This window comes from Vidua macroura, chromosome 14 (genome assembly GCF_024509145.1).
Source record: "Vidua macroura isolate BioBank_ID:100142 chromosome 14, ASM2450914v1, whole genome shotgun sequence".
Classification (NCBI taxonomy): Eukaryota; Metazoa; Chordata; class Aves; order Passeriformes; family Viduidae; genus Vidua; species Vidua macroura.
Window position 1 is genome coordinate 11372590 of NC_071584.1, and position 13750 is coordinate 11386339.

At 45.8% G+C, this 13750-nt stretch overlaps 1 long non-coding RNA gene across 1 annotated transcript; it reads right to left on the reverse strand.

Moving 5' to 3' along the window:
- Nucleotides 1-11546: 11546 nt before the first annotated feature.
- Nucleotides 11547-13418, reverse strand: LOC128814446 (uncharacterized). Its single transcript, XR_008439378.1, has 3 exons — nucleotides 13358-13418; nucleotides 12842-13004; nucleotides 11547-11950 (listed from the first exon to the last, which is right to left on the reverse strand). It is a non-coding gene; the product is annotated as an uncharacterized LOC128814446 (long non-coding RNA).
- Nucleotides 13419-13750: the final 332 nt, after the last annotated feature.

Here is a 13750-nt window from a genome sequence, read left to right on the forward strand (position 1 = left end):
TGAGGCACTTAATAACAGTGTGTAACATAACATGCATTTCCCTTCAGGTGTCACTCTAAAAAGTTGGTATGGACAATTTCTTTTTCTAAAGTAATGAGAGCAGAGGGTCATGCTGTCAAGATGAGGAATTTTGGCAGCATTGTGTGAAGCTGCACGCAGGCAGGCAGTTTGTCACGCACCTGGGCAGGACTTGGGGGCAGGAGCGTCACCCCAAGGCTGAGGGCAGGAGTGTCCTCCCCACCCTGGGCACCACCAGAGACCTGGCACTGCCACCAGCTCCAGGGATGGCAGGCAGGTTTAGAAATGAGCATGGGAGCTGCTCATGTGAGAGGTACTGAAAGCACGCAAGCATCAACTGCTCCCCCTCAGAGCCCACACAGCTGGAAACAAAGAGAACGAACATTAGTAAAATGCAGTGCATGGAACAGCCTCCTGTCAGCAGAGATGTTGCAGATGTTGCAATGAGCAACTCACAGCTATTAGCATTGACCTGAAAAAAAAACCTTAATATTTGGCTCCATCTTCATCACATCTCACATATTCCCCCCATCTTGGGCCGTCGGACTTTCCTTTGGCCTCCACCTCACAGCTTCTGTAGAAGTTTACCTGTGGAAGGAGCCATCATTCCTACTCATCTGTGGCTGCCTCCTGTAGGTTCCAGGTCTGCTCTCCAAAGCATCCTCATTGCTATGAACAGTGTGTAACTACCAGTGAAAACCTTTAGGATTCATTTTAGTGAAGTATGTAAGGCTTGAACTGTATTATCTCATCTGGCAATTAATACTATGAAGAGATCCTGCACAGTGTAACAACAGCTGTAAAATTGCTTCAGCTACATGGGATGCAGAGAGAAGAAATTACACTATATGATCATTATTATTAATTTTAAGGTTTTTGACATTTGCTTCTGCTAAATTTTGTAACATGCTTCATGAACTTATTTCCTTTCAAAATGACTTATTGGCAGAAAAAAAGGGTATTAAAACTCTAAAAGGGACGTCACATTATTTCAGAATGAGTCAAGGTCAGCTAGTTCCTTTTTTAAGTACAAAATCCCACACTGCTCCCTGCCAGCTGGGAAGAAGCTGCCTGCATTCTTCTGTCCACAGCCTTCCATGGATGGGCAATGAGGGAAAACAAACAAGAGACAATGAGAGGGTGCAGCATGGTACCAGAAATACCAGCTGACCTGGTGTTGCAGGAGATCAGGTTTAAAAACTAATTTCTTAGGATTTTCAGCGAGAGAATCTTAATCATATTGGGATGGCAAAGGAGCATTGCCCTGACACAAATCTCCAGTGCTCTTTCAAATATCCACGATGACAGCAACTGCAGCCACTGGTTTGTGTCCTTTGACTATAAGCCAGTTTATACAATTAATAACGCATCCCTGCCCAATCAACAGAACGATCCGTCCTTGCCCCTAGGTACTAATCATGTGTCAAGGCAATTAATTGCAGAGATGTACTACGTGAGGAAGGTTGCCCTTAATGCAGAATGTGGCAATTCTTCTGAATGGCCCAAGGCAACGATCATCTCAATATCCCTCCTTACAGGAACACTGCCCTTTCTAAATGAGAGAGGAGAACTTAGTCAACATGAGACCTAAAAACAAACCTCCCTCTGGGTCCGAGCCCACGAGATCCGGAGCACCCTGCCACCTCCTGCTGAGCAGAATCACGCTCTTCAGCAAAGGTTACAATTTTCCACTTACATTGGATCAAAAGTCCCTGAATGGCTAAATTTAAATGCTGATCACCACAAAGGATTTTTAAGAAGTTGGGTTTTTTTCTCCCACCAACTTTCCTAGTTCACAAGAAGCATTTCCCTCACAGAAGCCTGGTCTGGCACCAGGGAAGGCTTGCCATCGATTTTCATAGAAATATGATCAGATCTCCCAGTATTCATCATCTTACTGGGTGTGTAATGGGTGCAGATGAGGGGAATCAGCAGGGAGCCTGAGCTCCCTGGGTTTGGGCACGGAAATGAGTCAATATGTCAAGGTACTCTTTGTTTCACTTGGTCTATTCTTCCTCTTCTTTCTCCAAGGGAAACAGGAAAATCAAACAGGTCTGCACAAGGAGGACCAAGTCCTCTCCAGTGAATCCCTCCTTGCTTCAGCCTCTTGACATCTGCTCTGGCACTGCTCCACACCTGTCCAGGGACAGCCTTCTCAGGAGAGGGGGACAGCTCATATGATGATGATTAGACAAGGAGCAACCAGAACCTCTTTGCCCCATCTGCAACCTGGTTGTTGTCAAGGTCCTTCCTTCTGGGTGGGAAGCTGTCCTTCAGCAAGAACCATGGAACAGCCTTGATGACTGGGAGTCACAATCTCCCCACTGCCTCACCTTGTCTTTTGATTTTTCACTTTGACTCGTTGCTGCCAGTCATCCCTGTCATCAATAAAAAGAGGCGCTGAGGCACATTTTACAAATGCGTGTGCTTAATCATCTTGATATCTGAGAGGAGCTGTGTAGATAAGAGCTTTTATCTCCTTTTCACAGTGGCAATGTGAACCCTCCAGGGCTGCACAGGATGACTGCAGCCACACAAGGTTCCAGCAGCAGTGTGCATCCCCTTGTGCAAAAAAAAGATGAGAAAAGTCCTTCCAGTCTGCACCGGGTGGATTTAACCTCATGCACTGCTTCGGCATCTGGTGAGTGCCACCAAGTCTGTTATTGTAGACTCAAGATAACCTTCTCCCACTTTGATGTAGCTCTCCTTGGCTCATCCTTACCAGGAAAGGACACAGCCAGCCTTCCTGGCTACTTTGGCACATGCCATTGCAAGTCCACCCTGCGTGGAACGTGTGGCTCTCCTCATCCCAATGTGAAAGGCCACCCATCCCCTCATCATTGGTTTCCTTCATGTACAACAGATTGTACTTATAACAGGAGAGCCCAGACAGAATTCCCCTGAGAGTCTGAAATTACATTTCTCAGGAACCGACAATAAAACACCACTTGTGTTCTGCCTCTCATCTGTTCACCCTTTCAGTTAAGCTTTCACCCTGCGCATTAGAGAAATGAGTCATCTTCACCATCTCTCATGCATTCGCATTCACAGTACCTTGCCTAAATCTTCAGTTTCTCACTATCACCTGAAATATATGCTCTTTAATATCTAATATTACTTTATGGGGAAAAACCACTAAAAATAAATTACAGTTGTAACGAGAAGCTTCCAAAGACTCTGATCCTAAAATGCACTCCTATAATAGCAAAAGGGAATCTCCATGCTCAGTATTAAAAGGATTATTTTTCAGAGCATCCCTACTTTCCCAGATACACCCAGCTATTCATTTTCACCTGAAAATTACTCCATAGATTAACAGAGAGACAAAACTCAATCAAGCATGTCTGTCATTGCGATTATGGCCTGGCTGTAAAGCAATTTCACAGAATGGGAGAGGACCATGATATACCTACCACAGCTTAAAAGCCTTCTTCATTGCACCAGATTTACATAACTTTATTCAGTGTTGTAGATTAAGGGTTCAGAAAAAATTCATATTTGCCCATAGGGATGGGAAATGAGCAAAGTGATGACACTGGAGGTAGTTTATCTTTTGAACTGGGTTTTGCACCTGCAGAATTCCCCTCTTGCTTTTTGGCAACACCTTGTGACTTGCAAAGACCCAATAACTGTAAGAGACTATTTGAATTTTCTATCTAATAAAAAAAATTATAGTAAGTTGTGAAGATTGAAATAGAGACCTCAGTGTGTTTTGGTTCAGGCTGTGGAGTTTGGTGGGGAAAATGTAGCCCTTAGCTCTACACCAAGAAAATACACCAAGATCCTTGTGGTCTCTGCTTGAAGATCTTCTAGAGTTACTATAGCATGCCTTCAAAAAACCGCCCCCAATGGCAATTTTAGAGCCATGCCTGTCAAGTCACATTGCCATGTACAGCCATTTGCAAATTCTGACATGCCCTCAAATCCTAAACCTGACTTAAAATTTCTTCAAGCAGTTTCTGACAGTTTAAGTAGGAATTGTGGACTTTTGAAATGAAAACTGAAATTCTCACTCTTGTGAAAACAGTACATGATATGAGAGTTGACATGTCAACCAACCTGGCTCTGGAATGAGCGTTCATGCTTATTTTACTGGGAAATGAGTAGGTCTTCAAAAGCTCCTGCTGAGCCCCTGCCCCTGCAGGAAACAAAACTCTCCAGGAGCACAAGAACCTGCCCCATTTCTGCAGAGCTGCTGGGTCCAGGTTGCTCTGGCCCAGGCAGAGCATGGTTGGGTGATGAGGCACCATGCTCCTGAAAGAAAACAGGCACAAATCATAAAGTCATAGAATCATTTAGGTTGGAAAGGACCCAAAGATCATTGGGTCCAACCATTAACCCACACTGCTAAGTCCACCACCAAACCACATACCTAAGTTACCACAAAAGTCTCTCCACACTGGGAAATTGAATATGCTTTGAAAACTCAAAATAGCCAGCCCTGATTTGGTCAAATCAATGCAACCAAAGGTGGTGTGGAGACTTTCAAAAAGCTGATCACATTTTCTAAGGAATGGCTGAATCATGCCATTTTCAGAGGGAAAACCACAATGATTCTTGGCAGTGTGCAACTCGTTGCCATAGGGGCAAGGGAAAAACCCAGGGCCAGGGTTGCCTCTCCAGGGTAGTTGGTCAGGGGTACTGATTTTTGTTCCTCATTATGAAAACTCTTTTGCCTTCTTCAATAGAAGACAGAAATTTGATGCCATTTCACTTTGTCTTTTTCCCTAGATCCTGATTCTTCAAAGCTAAAGCTGAGCTCCCTGGAATGACTCTGGAGCTGAAACATATACCTAAGTACTTGGCTGAATCAGTCCCTCTTGAAGTATAAGGAGGAAGATATTCAGGCCTTCTAATCCAGCAGCACAGCAGGGAAACTGCTTGTCTCTGTGTGGTTGTGTAATTGCTTTTCAAAGAGAAGTGAGTTTCTCTATTCACATTGCACTAACAAATCTCAGAAGTCACTTTGGTCTTCCAGCCTAACTTTCAACATTATTTGTTATGGATAAAACAAAAGACACTTCTATTTCCATAGCTGACAAGCTTTGCCTCAGGGCATGCATTTATTTTCCATGCTGTTGATCTCTTCCTCCCTGTATCAGGCTAATTCATCAGATTAATAAAGGACGATTTAGCTTCCTGCAGGGTGTTATTGATCTCTCGGGGAACATGGCAGTTGTTTGCTATGCCACCTTTCCCCTGAGCAAAGGGGATGATTTTTAAATATTTCTAACACTTGAAGGCTACAGCTGACTCTCACCAAGCAGCTACAGAGGAGAAAAAGCTAGCAGCAAAGGGGAAATGTGAAATGTATCACCTGAATCCCTCTTTCCCTGCCTCTGTACTCATTAGTGTGTCCAGAGCACACAAAGCCTCAGCAAGGAGGTGGAGTGAGCATCTGACTCCAACAAGAGGCTCCAGGAAGACAAAGCACATCTGGTTGAGCTGGCACTTATTTCATCCACCCATGCTGGGCATTATTTCAAACATGCAGCCCAGTTCACAGATTATCAGGTCAGAAAGGCCCCCTGTACCAGCCCTGTCTCAGACCCCGCTAGGTTCTGTTTCAGAAATCTTCCTGTGCCATCCAACACAGAAACGAGAGTGTCCCCTTACCAGTGCTGAAATTCCTCCCTCTATCCCACTATGATCATACCTTTACCTTCAAGATACAGTGCTGGACAAGGAGCTTTAATTCTCCATAATCTCTCAGTTGTTCTCTGGCTCCCTGCTTGTCTGGGCAGCAGTCTCTGTCCTGCAAACACAGCCTGGCTCCTGACTTCCTTGATGCTTGACCTTATTTAAAAACAAACAAACAAACAAACACACAAACAAACTCTTTATTTGTGCCCAGCTAGAAAGCCCAAATGTTCAGCCTCCGTGACTTACTACCTCATTCTTCACCTTTCTTCTCATTTTATGTCATCTGTGACTGTTTCATTTTTCTCCCCAAAACCACAGATAGAAGTGTTAAACTCTGAGCAAGACCTGAGCCCCACCAGAGCTAGGCAGACACAAACTCCCTTGCTCCCCTGTTTGCAGCTCTGTTGTGAGGCTTGTAAATCCCTTGCCTTGAAATACACTCAGTATGTGTGTACATTAATTTTATATCATTCCAATTCCTTAATCAACAGTTTTGAAGAATCAAATATCTCTGTAAATTACAACAACATTATTACCTTTAGCAGTCAAATTTGCAATCTCATTAAAAGATATGAAGTTCTTTTCTGTAACCCTACAGTGAATTGAATGACTTGGAATGTGTCCCCATCCTTTATTAGTCATACCCTCCCATGTGCTGTTCCATCTATGTCTAGGTCTGGTGTTAAGCTGGGCTATCCTCAGCTGCTTTCCAAGGTTGCTTTCACTGCCACCCATCTGTGATGGCCCAAGCATCACTGACAATCATTACAACCACTTCTGAGAGCTGTGGCCAGTATCAGTGACCAGTGGTGGCCCATGCTATGCTGCTCACTCAGGGTCACTGTGGGACATTCCATCCTGCAGTATGGCCACAGCTGAAACTAGTTTTCCCCAAACATGACACTTTTATTGAACATTTCTGCAAGGATCAAGTGCCTTTTCTGCATCATCAGTGCCTTTTCTGCATTAGCAAAAGATCTCTTTTGCAGGCTCAGCTGGTACCTGACGAAATAAATGCCTTTTCTTCCCAATATATTCTGGAAATTATTGAGCTCTTCTTGGATAATTTTCCTTCCCATATAAAAGGAAGCCCCATTTTCTCAAATATAGAAAAGTTTTGGAACCAGAATTAGGCAGGGAAATGTTTGAAAAGAAGGGGTCGGGTACTGGTTTCCCCCAGTGGCAGGGGCTCTGGGTGATTAAACCGGATGATTAAAGACTGGCCCCACCCCACGATGCTGCCGGTGTCTGGCCATGCTCCCATCCCCCATTCAGGCACATTTCTCATCATTATCCCTTAGCCCCTCAGTTTCCAGTCCCACTTAACAAGGCTGTGTTTATTTATCTAATTTTTGGCATGACAGATAAAACAAAGCTATCCCAAATTTCAGTCCATAAATCCCAGTAAATAGATTGGATGGACTGAGATTAAAAAGGAAAATAACTCAGAGAACTTCTTTTGGAAACAAAATGAAAGGCCTTAAAACAGATTTGCTGATATGTCATTTGCTTGATGTCATCATTCTATAAGTAGGTTATGATTGTTCTCATGAATGCAAAATTATATGCAAATATATCCATCACATCCTGCTGCTTCCCATTTTATCTGTCTCTTTCTTTCTTAATCTTTTCTTTCCCTTCCCCCAGAGTCTCCCAGAGGCATTTGTCCCACTTGCATTTGTCCCAGAAGCATTTGAGAAGCATTTGTCCCACTTGTAAGGCAACGGACAAAGGAAGTGGAAAAGGCAAAGAAAACCACACTACACCTCCTCTGACACATACATATTTGTGATGGTTTATGTCCCTGTCACGTCGTGTGCAGTTTCACTTCTGCCCTTGAAAAACACCTGAAAGACCATTGCCAGTATACATGGCAATGTGTCTTTCTTGACAATTTTTCTCTGGTTTTAGGAATCACAGAAAGTTTATAGTCAGCCATCCTCCCTCCAAGAGTGACGACTTCACGGTCCCAGGTGGTTTTGAGCAAGCAGGGCTGTCAGAAAGTCTTCCTAAAAACAAAGAGCAATTTGTAGCACAAAAACAATCAATGCTCTCCTGCAGAAAGGGAAATTTGAGTGGGGATTTTCTCTCTTACTCTACACAGTGCTACACATCATCTTTAGGATCTCCAGAACAAGTGAGCGCTCAGAATGAATCCCAGTTCAAAAGTGATGGAGTTTGTGCCTAGAGGTTGATATGGCAAATCTGCACCTGGGAGTGCTGGTGAGGCTTGGAGCCGCGTGCCAGCTGCTCTCCTGCTCTGCCACCCAGAGGGTTCCACCACCGAGGTGGCTGCTGGGCAGGGGACAGGGCTGGCCATGCCCCACAGGGTGTCTGGTGCTCGGGCTGCCTGCAGGTCCTGTGCTGGCAGCTCCTAATTAAACAGCACAGATCCATTCCTGCTCATCAGCCTGGTGGCCTTGAGCCCTTCTCCTGCCTCGGGCTGGAATTAAAGCTGCTGAGAGAGAACATAAGTTGCAGCTTGAAAACGGCAGATCAGCTGTACACTTACTGCCATTAAAAGGCTTTCAATTGGTTTAGAATTGGAAAAGAAAAAAAATTACCACAAAAGACCCAGATAGAGCTGTAAATAGCTGAATGCAAATTAGAGGGTGAAGCTGAACTCATCATGATGTTACTTTAGGACTCTGCAATGCACACCCACAACACTGTCCCTTAGCAAGGGACATAGGCTGACTCTGCATAGTGGCCAAATTTTAAAGCACTGTCACATTAAAAAAACATGGCTTTGAAATACTGGATATCTCTTGAATAATTCTAGGTCTGTTTTTATAATGTAGAATCAAAGGATTTGAAGCCTTAAAACAAAATTGAACTGCAGAAATATTTGGATATTCTCCACTCGGATTAAAATCTGTGTTGTTAGTAATTATTAACATATGAGTAACCTGCTACATGACAGCAAATATATACTATACACATATTCTAACTAAGTACATATGTGTATATATAGATGTATATTAGGTCTGTGAGCTACAGTGTCATTTTGTAAAAGAGTGATCCAGGGGTGACCCAATTTTCTGCAGTTCCTAAATTTCACTCTACACTGAGAATATTTACATTTCAAATCCACCAAACAGTCATTGGATAAAAATCTATTAATAATTTTGTCACAAAAGTCAGAACCCAGAGTGCCATTCTTCCAGGATGGCCTGAGCCCACCAGCCATGGTCCTTCTCTCCCAGCCCAGTGAAGCTCCTGCTGCTGCTGCTGCTGCTGGGGGCTGAGGTGGGACAGGGCAGGTGCTCGTGCCCAGAGGAACCCAAAGCCTGAGGGCAAGGGACAGCTCCAAAAAGGGGAGGTGTGACACAAAGGCATCTTGGGCAGGAATGAATAGTCCACTCGGGGTGTCTCCCACGTGGTACAAACAGTGGCCTCATGTGAGGGAGTGATGGACCAGTCCCCTTCCTCAGTCTATCAAAGGAGGGCTGTATCTCTCCCTGTGTTTTTCCCCAGTCTGCCTGGGGGATCAAAGCTTTTTGACTATTCTGTACTTTGTGAACCCTTACCTTAAATATCTTGTTACGAACCGGTTTAACACAGAAGACCAAAGGAAGCTAAGCCTCTGTGAATAAAATTGATTGGACTGAGAGAGGTTCAAAATACACCCAAAAATGTGATTAAAACCAAATGAGCTTAGATGTTGGTGTCAAAAAAATTATATACTTTATTAATAGCAAAAGAGGCAAAGAGAAAGAGAGAAAAAAGATAAGAAGAAGAGAAAAAAGAAAGGAAGGAAAGGAAGGAAAGGAAGGCTCCCCTCCATCTGGTTTTCTTGGTGGTGAGGGTCCCCTGCCACTGCCGTGCCACACCACAGAGTATAGAATACATTGGAGGCCCACGTGCCTCCCCTGGGGAGGGCAAGTTTGACACTGTCCCTTGCAACACAGTGGATCTGTTGCCTCATCTCTGGTGCAGGGTCTGAAAACCCCTTTGGGGGGGGCTTTGATGGGCCTTGCCCCTCCCTCTGCTGTCCTTCATGTGGGTTCAGCTTTTTTCTGGGGTGAAGAGCCCCACAGCTGAGCTGTGCACAGCAGAGGATGGGCTGCCTCTCACCAGAGGCTTTTTCACCACACACCCAAGACCTCCCCTCCTCCCCTGCTTTGGTGTGAGGCTCTGTGCCAGCCTGGCAGCTGATAGCCCTGGAGCTGTGGTCTCCACCCCGAAGGTGCTAAGCTTGATCCCTCTGTGAACCTATTCTTTTCTCCCCAGACCTGAGTTTCCTTTCTTACCTCCATCAGTGAGCAGTTCAGGGCCTCAGTCAGAAGGCCTGTTCAGGTGTGGTGGGCTTCTTTGCAGCCTTTGTAATACAGTTTTGCTATAATAGGTATGAAGATGCCTACATGAAGATGTTAAATCCATAAATTATGAATTCAGTCTCTGACATATCTTCCAGCTGAAGAACAGACCAACTCACAGGGAACACAACCAAATGTCCATTGATTTGCTCTACCCACCTTTCATGGAAGGGTGGGAAGAGAAGGCAGAGCAGGGAACTCACAGCAGAATGATCATGGAAGTCTGGAACAAGGTGCTGAAGTCACTGACTCTTCCTGCTGTCATGAAGAATCAGGAGAGGGAGTCTCAGCCCCTCAGCATTTGAGGTCAGTGCTGGGGACCCACACACGTGGTAGCCATGAAACACAAAAACAGTCCCAGTTACAGTCCCAGTTCAGCATCATTAGCTGGACACTGGTGTCACAGGGACTGAACAATCCTCATATAAAATTTTCTTCTGAAACATTAACAAATATCTTTATCTGTATGAATTATGGAGTATTATTTTCTTTTTAATTGCATTGATTTACACTGAAAGCTTTAAACATCAGCCTAATAATTATCATAAACCAATTTGTCATCAGGAATACAATAAAGCATTATCTGAGCCAGTGCTTACAAGGAGGTGGTTCTCCTGCATCAGAGGACCTGGAAGGAAATAAGAAGCTACACTTACAAATGCCAGAGTGTGCACCCACGTTGCTGCAGCGAGGGGAAAAATTATGTGAATGATTGCCAATAAATGTGATGGTAGGAAAAACCCTTCAGAGCCAGCAGTAGTGTTTATTTATGGAGAAATGGCCAGAGGGTGGCCAGGGGCTGGCACCCACCCTCTCAGACCTGCCCTGGCTGGGTCAGGGGTCACCCTTCTGCCCTCACACCTTCTGCAGGGCTCTCCTGCAAGAGTGATGAAGGGGATCTGTGTCCCAAATGCTCAAACCAGAGCTGAAACCAGGGAATGGCAAGTGTGTGGCCATGGCTTGTGTGATTGCTGGTGGCATTGCGACCTGCTGCCTTTCCACCCTGTCACTCACTCCCTCTTCCCTTGCTCACCGACTGCGATGACAGAGAGAACATCAGCAAATACCTTTTGTAAGGAAACTTCACACTACTCCAATCCCTTTTCTATTTAAAATCAGCACCCAAAAAAGCCTACCTAGAGGCATGGAAAATTTTAGACAAAGCAATTGCAGCCTCAGCCAGCTCCAAGACGCCCTGACAAAGGGAGAGCAACATGAGACACGTTCTAGGTAGAGCTGCTGGGCTCACTCCAGGGGGACAGGCTGGGGCTCCCCACAGCCTGAAGCAGAGGTGGAAACGATGTGTGCTCTGAGCCCCCCAGATACCTGCGGGAGTGAGAAAGAGGCAGCAAAAGAGAGCTGTAACAGGGTTTGAACGTTTTGAACTCCTCTGACAGCCAGGTGCTGTAATGCACCTTATCTGTGTGAGATCTCGCAGCAGCGAGCGCTTCACAGCCCCATCCTGGAGCAGGCAGCACACACTGCTCCGTTTGCTGCATCACCCCAGCTTTTACTACCACTGCAAAATTTCCACTCCACCACCAGTTTCAGCAGAATGGGCTTTATTTTGCGCAGTGATCTTGAAATGTACACAGTGGTTTGTAGGGGCGGGATGGAAGCCCGACATGACTCAGGACAGTGAACTCAGGGAACCCACCAGGGACACAGAGTGCTCAGCATGGTGACAGGGACACCCCGAGAGTGACAGCCCCTGCTCTGCATGCAGGGCTGAGATCTCAGGGGGTGTTCCTTCTCCAGCAGGGAAACCCCTGCATTCCACAAATCCATTGATGCCTCAGGATTTTCATCTGATTTCCCTGATCCACGCAGCTGCCCCGGGTTGCCCAGCAGAAGGCTCTGGGACTGGGGCTGTGATGTGATGTGAGCCGAGTGGAAGCAGCAGCACAGGAACCTCTTCCATGGGGCTGGGGCCTCCTGCCTTCACCATAACATTCATTTCAGCCTCCAGCCTGTCATATAAAGCATCATCAAATAATTTATAGGAGGTGTCAGCTGCAGGCTACAGCCGAAAGGAAGGTTTATTTAAGACACCGTGTGGATTGTTATACAAGATCCTGATGGATTATTCCTATCTGAGAATTTACAGATACTGCAGGAGCATGGCCAACAATTTGGATTAGTTGAGATTAAACTCAGACTGGGTTGGTTTTCTTCCCTTAGGAAATCTCAGCCCTAGGTCTACAGATATTTTTTGAAGGCAAGATGTAGACAAAAACAACTTTTACACTTTCCAGCAGGCACCTGAAGTACTTTCCCATCAATCACCTTTGATATACAGAGGCAGAAGTGTGAGCTACTTCATTAACAGCCCTCACACATATCTGGGTACATTTACATATTAATCAGACAGCTGAGCTGCTAATCTTTCTATCTTACATGCTTCTGTAACCATTAGTCAGAGCCAGGTGCTGTTAAATACTCCAGGTACCACCAAGTGCTCTAAAATCAAGATGAGTGTGGATGACAGGGAAAGGCTCAGATTTACAATGCTCCCATAGAGCCAAGCACTGTTAGCTCTGCCAGGGTAACATAAATACACATCTCTAACACCAGGAACTTTAATCCACTGGGAGCACTGAGCGAGGTGAGGCATTCCCACTGCCAAGAGACTTCAGTGATTCCCGCAGAAATAAAGGCTAGTTCCAGTTCTGCCTTCTGCAGGCTCTTTGCTACTGTCTGAGCAGCACTGGGCACCTAGCACAAGACCCTGGGAATAAAGGAAAACAGAGAAGCCATCTCTCTCCACCCCTGATAGCCCATAGTCCAACCCTGCTTGTCTCTCAAGGGCAGCAGCTGCCCAGGGCTCAAGTGGGGCGGGAGAACGCAGCCCCAGTTCTTACCATAGAATCACAGACTTCAGACATCATCTTGTTCCAAACCCCTGCTATGGGCAGGGATGTGTTCCTTCAGACCAGGCTCCTCAGGGTCCCATCCAGCTGGAATGCTTCCAGGGATGGGGCAGCCACAGCTTCTCTGGGCAATCCATTCCAGGGCCTCACCACCCTCACGGGGAAGAAAGAATTAGTCTTTCACAAAGTTCAGATGGTTTGCTGGACAAAATTTGGTCCCTGGGTAAATCAGTCACAGCAGAAGTGGATGACGCGACGAGGGATGTGTGGGAACTGCTCTGAAGTCAGCATTTCCTGAGCTGGACTGACCCAGAACAGGACAGAGGGTGCAGTCAGTGGCTCCACAGCCAAGCTGCTGCTCACTGTGGTGCACCCAGCACCAGGCTCAGGTCCAGCACAGCAGCTGCTTTGTTTTCTGTTTAACCATTCATTTGCCATTCCGCATCCTCAGCTTCCCATCTCCCTCCAGCACCTCTCACCCAGCTCTCCACCTGGCTTGTGTGGTACCTGGCTTTGAGCTGCTGAATTAAATTCTCTCCATCCTCCAAGAGCAGACAACATTGTGAGGTTTAACCTTTGGGTGTGAGGTTTAACCTTTGTGTGTCCATTTTTTGTCACCACACACGTCACCACTGCCACAGGTGTCCAGTGTGAGCAGGGCTCAGGGACAGCCAGTGCCCAGTGGTCACACTGACAGCTGCAGACCACACAGAAACCACAAATACCTGTAATTGCCTTTGTCAAGGAAGTGATCTGTGGTACAGCTTCCTCCTTGCAGAACCATCGCAGTTTACATTTCCTGGGCTTTAGTTAAATGAAAGAAAAACAATGTATGTGGCTTTAGTGATCACACAGGCTCTGCACAGCACTCCGGTCTCCCCTGCTTTGGGCCTCCAAGGA